The sequence below is a fragment of the Nilaparvata lugens genome, chromosome X, assembly GCF_014356525.2.
Source record: "Nilaparvata lugens isolate BPH chromosome X, ASM1435652v1, whole genome shotgun sequence".
Classification (NCBI taxonomy): domain Eukaryota; kingdom Metazoa; phylum Arthropoda; class Insecta; order Hemiptera; family Delphacidae; genus Nilaparvata; species Nilaparvata lugens.
In genome coordinates, this window is record NC_052518.1 from 1851368 (window position 1) to 1859871 (window position 8504).

The following is an 8504-nucleotide window of genomic DNA, read 5'->3' on the forward strand; positions in this document are numbered from 1 at the left end:
CACAGTGACAGTTTAAACTAAATTTAATTTTAAACTGGATTAAATCCGTATCAAGTCTCGTTTGTTATAATGTGTTTCATTTTGAGTTTAAGCCACCAGCTGATTAAATTCAGTTTAGGCTTTGACTGTGCAAACGGCCATTAGTGTATTAAATACGGTATTCAAGTACTAATCACATTACTGGCGACTATCTTTTGAATAAAATATTTCCTTCCATAAACTTAGTAACTTAAAGAGAAATAATAAAAGTATCGGCATCTTTAATGGTATATTTTCTCTATTCTATAGCGAGGTCCACGTTATAATGGCAGTGTTTGTTTAGCAATGGTATTGCTATCCTTGTCTATTATTCGACAAAACAGATAGCGCTATTCTTTTCTAGCTCCGCATCATACCAGATCGTTTTTCAACAATGTAAAAATATAATTAAACAACAAAATATTCAATCCCCATTATGGAAATTTACCATTTAATCATTGAAAAATAAATTTCCTTGTCGCATAATTGATTGTACCTCGGCAATGTGACCAGATCGTTTTTTAACATTATAGAAATATAATTCATGAGAATATTCAACCTCAACAATGAAAATATATTATTTAATCAATGAAGAATACATTTTCTGGTCGCATAATTGATTATTTTAAACAAGAATGAACAGTTAATTTTGCATAAGATATCTCTGTGGCCTCTGTAGAGGGCAGGGACTTGTCTATCAATCAACAAAGTAGATAGCGCTATCTCTATCTCGCTTTGCTCTGTTGCCAGATCGTCTTTTAATTAATAATTTATTAACAAAATCGCTGTGTCTACAGTTACGGTAACCGTAACTCCATTCGCGTTCCGGTAAACATTTGCGCAGGCGCGGCTACCGCTATTTACATGTGCATTGTGGTGTTGATGGTTTTTGGTGACATGGTTATGATAACCTATCGATTCAATGAAGTTAGTTAGAAATAAGTTAGTTAATGATGAAGTTAGTTAGTTACTTAGAAATCATAACCATGTGACCAAAAACCACAAGCACCACAATGCACATGTAAATAGCGGTAGCCGCGCATGCTCAAATGTTTACCGGAACGCGAATTACGGTTACCGTAACTGTAGCCACAGCGTAACAAAATATTTTATCTCCATTATAAAATTATTGGAAAATATAATTTCTTGCTTAATAAAATAAAATTGATTATTTTAAATTAGAATGAACACTAAATTACTTCAATAAACCTGTATCATCTATCGTCTATATATAAGGCATTGACAAGACAGAGGATTGGCAACGTTGCTCTGCTGTCTTTATCCACTGCAATTATAACGTGGACCTCACTATAGTATCTTGTTAATAATTGAAAATGATGATTTGATGTGGATTTTATAATAAATGCATATATTTAAAATTGAGTCATTTCATTTCATTTAATCATTTTAATTTCACCACCTTCATCACAAGGATGAGGGGAACGTCAAGGAAGTCACTACTTTGTCGATTCCACACTTAACTGGAAATTCCTTCAGTGAATAGAGTGAATTGTCTAAAAGATATTTTTTTAGAGCTTGCTTAAAAATAGTTTAGGCTGTTCTATACTTTTTATATCATGTGACAGGCATTTGGACAAACAAAGGCATTGGCTCAAAGCAAATTGTCCTCTCTCTTAATTATAATACGACTTTTTGATGGAGTTTAGCTACAGATCAACAGACATAAGAATTCCTCTCTCGTTAACTGACAGCAAACTAAAACCAGCTAAATCAAGAAAATTCTTGGGAGTAACAATAAGGTGCGTACAGATTTACGCGCCGCGAACATGAGCAATTTCTTTTTTTTCTTATTTCTTAATTTTTTTTTATTGTGCAAAATACTACACTCATAATATAATTATGACATTGGAGGAAAAAATAGGCTGAGCCTGTACTATTTCTCTCCAAAAATGTTGATAAAAAAAACAAACTCTCCAAAGTTTGAGCTTATGATATCACACACGCATATTCACTTTTAATCAGCTGATGCCATGCGTTTTATATCTGTATCTTACCGTTTCTGTAAAAATACAGATATAATCAGCTGATTAAAAGTGAATTGCTCATGTTCGCGGCGCGTATATCTGTACGCACCTATAGATGAGCATTTGTCTTGGAAGGAACACATACAGAGTCTCACCTCCAAGTTGAACCGTGCATACTATGATTCCAAAGTTGTCTCATTCGGTGGACAGAAACACTCTCATCATAGTATATTATGCCTATGTCTATTCCCATCTATGCTATGGAAATATCTTCTGGGGTAATTCAAAAGACAGTTATAAGGTGTTTTTAATACAAAAAAAGATAGAGTGATTTTCGGGTTGAGACAAAGAGACTCATGCAAGTCTGGTTTTCAAAATTCTCAGATTCTCATCTTGCCTGCAATCTACATTTATCAGTAAGTTATCAATTTTTATCAAGAGTAATATCAATAAATTTCAATTTTGCACAGAGAGACATAATTACTCCACACGCAATTAGCATTTGCTGTTGTATCCAGTCCATAGACATGAGACATATGAGAAGAATCCCTCTTATTCAGGATTAAGATTATATAATAAATTACCATTCGAAAAATCGAATCTCTAAAACTTTTCAAGAAATCTGTAAGAAGAATCTTAGTTGATGAAACGTACTACTCGGTGGCAGAATTCAATTAACTCTGCAAACTCAATGACACAAAGTAAAATGCTCACATCTGCTGTATTTTTAGGACTAAGAATAATGATAGACTTAATATAGGCTACACTTTGTTATTTACTTAGTTCTAAGGATGCAATTATTTGACAAATCACCTATCAAATGGGAGTATTACGAATAATTATAATGATGTATTGAGATAAAAAATAATAAATAAATAAATTATGAAAGCGAAGACCCTGTGTTTGTAGCTGTTTCTGAGTTTTCAGCAGCCTACTGTGTGGGAGGTCAAAATCGGTTTTCCTCTTGTGTTATGTTCATGTATATAAACCCGTCTTTCGGAGGCGACGATAAGCTGTCGGTCCCGACTACCTAAAAAGTAGTAGTCATCTCTTATCATCATCCCTCTCACTCATTACCCACGCACAAGCCTATAAGAGCTTATGTGGGCATCACCCTCAGTATTATTATTATATAGATTTTCTCAATTACTTCCAAGCTAGAGGAGCAATATAAAACTGTATGTATATGATGCTATGTAACCTTAAATGAGATAAATAAATTGAAATTGAAATATTATTGTTTCTACATTGCCTAACCGTTTCATACTTTTTCATGTATGGAATCGTCTTGTAAATACAGTCGAACCTTTGTATAACGAAGTCGATTATCCCGAGAAAAAAATTCTCTGCAGAGAGGTATTCGTTATTGAGAGGTTGTTCTGTCAAGAAAACTGCCACGATCGTATGGATCTTGTAATATTGTATCACGACGGTAAATAAATGAATATGGTACATAAAACATATAATCGGGAATGTAGGTAGGGTACCTCAATGATAATAATGAAATTTGAAAATTCATGCTGTTTTAAAATGAAAAATAAATTTTTTTTTGGAATTTATTGAATGTAATAAGTGAGTAAACTCATCAATTTATTCCCAGAAAGATCGATTTGTACTATTTGTAGAGTTTATAATCAATGTACATACTCAGTACAGTAGCAAATACAACTTCATAAAATATATTTTTCTACTTTTTACACTAACTATTAGAATGAACATAGCATAGGCCTACTGTAATTTTGTCAATAACTTCACTATAAATACTATAGTAACTCAACTTTCCTATTTTCAATGTTTCATTTCAAAAAGTGAGTAATTTTCAGTTTAATTTTGCATTTGAATAAAACATCATGTTCAATAAACGACTCACATTTATTTAATGTTGTCTGGTACACTAATTTACAGTTTAAATCCTTGCCTGATATGTTTGAAAGCTTCTAAAACTTCTTGATCTAATGGATTCTTCTCCTCAGGTTTGTCACAGTCATCATCATCATAGTCAGTTCTAAGAATTGAAATGTGTGACAAAAGCAAAAATGGGAAAGTCCAGTCGTTCACCTGCCTGGTCTACGAATGACAAGTCCTTAAAATTCTATTTTCAGTAACTTGCATTCAATTTCCGACATGTGTTTCAACCTCTATTGACTGTCTACCACCCTATCTTCTTCCTACCTGAATTGCCATTATTTTTAGTCTATTGATGTTTCTGCTGAAACTAAACAATTCCTTGAAAATTCCCGTCTGCTTCCTATACACACTACATTTTGTATGTTGAAGTCTAGAGTAAACTTTGTTGTTGAGAGGTCCGAAATTCGTTAGAGGTAAATAAGCAGCTAAAGCTCTAAAATGTCATGGGACCAGGTAAAAATTCGTTGTGTAGAGGATTTCGTTAACTGGAGGTTCGTTATAGAGAGGTTTGACTGTATAGAGGGATACTACTGTAAAAATCATCTCTTTTCTGAAATAATATTCATTGCGAAACACTCTTTACTGCTACTATACCTATCTAGCACAGGATAGGTTTACACGATATTGTGTTGCAGCTGTTAATCATTAATAATGATCGAGAATAGACTTGCGAGAACATAGTTAAGTTTATTGTGAAACAAAAGTCTATTGCAACGGAAAGAAGTTAGTGTTTAGTGAAAGGTTTACTGGAAAAATATTCACTGGAACGTGCCTGCATTGCAACACACAATAATTGCAAAAATCAACTGCACACATAATTTGAAAGTAACAATAATAAATTCAAGTTGAAAGCTATGTTCTATTTGATCTAGTATGAAATAGGTGAATTGAGTTTTCCAGAAAAATCAAATCATTGACCGAGCGAAGTGAGGTGTAAGATTCAAGTCGACGGTTTTGCATTTCTCTTTATGTTTAAGGCTGTGCAAAGGCTAAAAATAAACTTTCTACTGGTGATATTTTTCAAAGTTTTTCGATTAAATAGTTCATTTAATAGTGCATGAAAATTGCATTCAATGAGGCATGCAATTAATAGTCCACACAGCAGCTGATTTATGATGAATAACTCTATAGTCTGATTTTTACTCTAATATTGGCGTATGAAGGAGGCTCCTTTTTCTTTTATATTATCCTTGAGATTCAAAATTTCCAAAAACCTTGTTTATTCGTCGACGCGCAATTTAAGAAGGAACATACCTGTCAAATTTCATGGAAATCTATTGCTGCGTTTTGCCGTAAATGCGCAACATATAAACATTTAAGGCTGTTTGTGCAAAGGCAGAAAATAAACTTCCTACTGGTGATATTTTTCAAAGTTTTTCGATTTGTATATCATCAAGCTATCAAAATGAAATGTTTTCTAAGGAAAATATTTTTTTCCCAATAACAACTTTTTGAGATATGAGCGCCTGAAGTTTGAATTTTTGTGACAGAACATTCTTAATTCGGTAAGGGATAAAACTATGAGATTTAGAGGATGGATTCTTCATGGTATTGTTGATCTAGTAAAACAAGAAATTTCTGAAAATTATCAATTTTTGAAAAAGTTATTTAATTTACCAAAATTAACTCAACTAAAAGTTATTTTTAGCAAATTGAATAACTATATTAAAAATTGATATTTTCAGAAAATTTTTGTTTTACTACATCAACAATACTATGAAGAATCTATCCTCTGAATCGCATGGACTTATCTCTTACCGAATTTGAAATGTTCTGTCCCAAAAATTTAAACTTTAGGCGCTCATATCTCAAAAGTAATGATCGGGAAAAAATGTTTTTTTTCCAATTTTCCATTTTGATAGCTTAATGATATACAAATCAAAAAACTTTGAAAAATATCACGAGTAGAAAGTTTATTTTCAGCCTTTGCACAAACAGCCTTAAATGTTTATATGTTGCGCATTTACGGCGAAACGCAGCAATAGATTTCCATGAAATTTGACAGGTATGTTCTTTCTTAAATTGCGCGTCGACATATACACAAGGTTTTTGGAAATTTTGAATTTCAAGGATAATATAAAAGGAAAAGGAGCCTCCTTCATACGCCAATATTAGAGTAAAAATCAAACTATAGAATCATTCATCATAAATCAGCTGCTGTGTGGACTACATGCCTCATTCAATGCAACTTTCATGCACTACTTAACAACTAAATAACTAGAATAACATAGTAATAATATAGTATATTCCCTCGACCTTTCTATGCTTTGAACTGGGACTGAACTTGTCTCGAAGGAGATTAGATTTTGATGTTAGCATATTATAGACCAACCTCAACAGCCATTAGCCGTTTTCACACCGATTTCTCGCCGACACGACATACAGACAGGATTAACTCTGATGGACAGTATAGGAGGTGACTGTGGTTTATAACTGCGCGAGGTCTACTGTTCACAGTACTACTAGTAATTGAAGAGACTTGAGATATTGTCAAAAACCCACCTTATTTTAATAAACTATTTATTATTCCACAGGAGCATGCTTTCGTGTGTGATCCAGTGAAATAATAATTTTTATTAAAATAAAGTTGATTTTTTGACAATATCTCAAGTCTCTTCAATTATGGAAAAGTTTAAAAACATTAACATTCAATCTACAAACTTTATCGAATCATAATGTATGAAAATAAAAAATTACAACTTATTTCAGTTATCTTAAAAGAGATAAGTTTCCTGCAAGCTTGGACTTCATGGAAATGACTGTATTTCACATGTAAAACCAACAGCAAATTGGAGAAAGATAATTAATAAAAGAGAAAGATAAATTCTGGGAAGAAATTCGAGTGAATTGTCAATTCTCGGAAGAGAATTAAAGGAGAAAAAGAAATTTCAAACATGGCTTTTTTTCAATCAAACATTTTCTAAAAATAAGTAATCATTTCTCGTGAAGAGTTCAGCATTTATTCGACTGAGTCATTGTCAATATTGTAGAACCGTTCCATAATTGAATAAAAACACACATATGTTGTCAAATTCTACACAGTTCTATTCGGTACACGACCATGGTTTCGTGACCACACCGGTCACATTTTCAAGTTGACTGCAGTTGATCGCAGTCAACTTGAAAATGTGACCGGTGTGATCACAAAACCATGGTCGTGTAACGAATAAAACTGTGTAGAATTTGACAACATATGTGTGTTTTTTTACAAAATAATTATGATAAAAAGTCTACAGTATTCTGTAAAAATTGTTTGTAAATCCGATGAAACCTCTAGGCTTTACTGAAATACAATATGGAGTCCTTACTAACATGTAAGGACCTGTAATACAGCCTTCATATATCACAAAATATTCTTCAGACCACTTGTTTTTTTTAGAGAAACAAAATTAAAGTTTGGAAACAAATTATTGTTACTACAATAATGCCTTGTGAACAGACAGCTTGGTTTTCTACGTCTTATTTATTTATTAGATAGAGCGAACAATACAATAGTCGGAAAAGAAAAAACAGGCTATTGCCCAAAACTTCTTCAATTTCCTGATTTTGTCACAAATCGTCCAAATATTATGTAGGTTATGTTCACTTCAATTTCAACACCAAATCTTCAATCTGAAACTATGAATCAGAATAAAACAAAGAATTTAAAATTTAGATAGATTGATAATGAAACTTCCGTTAAAACAAAAACCAAACTTCAAATATTCACAAAATATAGAATAAAATCACAAAATTATTTTGGAATTAAAAAAATTAAAAACCATCACTTTGAAATGAAACGAACTCACTTTCAGATAAGTTAAGAGTTGAGAAAAAAGCTACAGTATTTTATCGAGTTGTACGTACTATTTTGTCCTACCTGAAGTTGGAATGTGAGATCCAATCAAATTCAGTCCAGTGGGTAAAAGTTTGTGAAGGGAGAATCTCAAATTCTCAATAGTTAGAATAAGTCACAGCCATTTCCAGAGTCTTCCTAATTTCAACTTGCAGTATAGAGGCCATAACAGAGAGTGCGGGTGTGCTACCGTAGTGAATTGGAAGCCAGTAGGCCTAATCAATTATTATCGTTATCTCCTCGACAGGAGCTATAGTGTTGAAAACAGATAGAGAATAGTTATTCTATGGTTAGAAAGACGATCTTCTGAAACGGCTGTCTTAAGGGGCGTGTTTTTGGTTTTCCTTTAGTGAGATCCAAGTTATAATGGCAGTGGAGAAAGATAGGACAGAGTTACCGATTCTCTACGTTGCCACTGCCTACTATAGAAGATTGCTGATGTACCAGTGCACCTGATTAACTGTTCTTGTCAAAGTCGAAAATGAAAAGTTATATTTTGTTCGTTCTTGTTAAAAATGATAAGTTATATTTTGTTCACTAAATATATTTTTCAATGATTTAATAATACATTTTCATAATAAATTGAGATTGAATATTTTGTTGATTAATTATATTTCTAGTGACGAATAATCTTCCGAGTGAATATTGAACTCGGGTAGTTTTCCTAAATTCAGGGAACGAACTTCCGTCGAATCCTTGTCGATTCTTTGAAGTTCTTCATCCCTTTCCTTTTCTTGTTTTTTCTCCTCGTCGCCATT

The 8504-nt window shown here is 32.6% G+C and overlaps 1 protein-coding gene across 1 annotated transcript in view; it reads right to left on the reverse strand.

Moving 5' to 3' along the window:
• Positions 1-7937, reverse strand: part of LOC111048315 (probable cytochrome P450 6a13) — a 28614-nt gene extending 20677 nt beyond the window's left edge. Inside the window, 1 exon segment of the mRNA XM_039442228.1 lies at positions 7771-7937. The gene's annotated coding sequence lies outside the window, so the exon portion shown is untranslated.
• Positions 7938-8504: the final 567 nt, after the last annotated feature.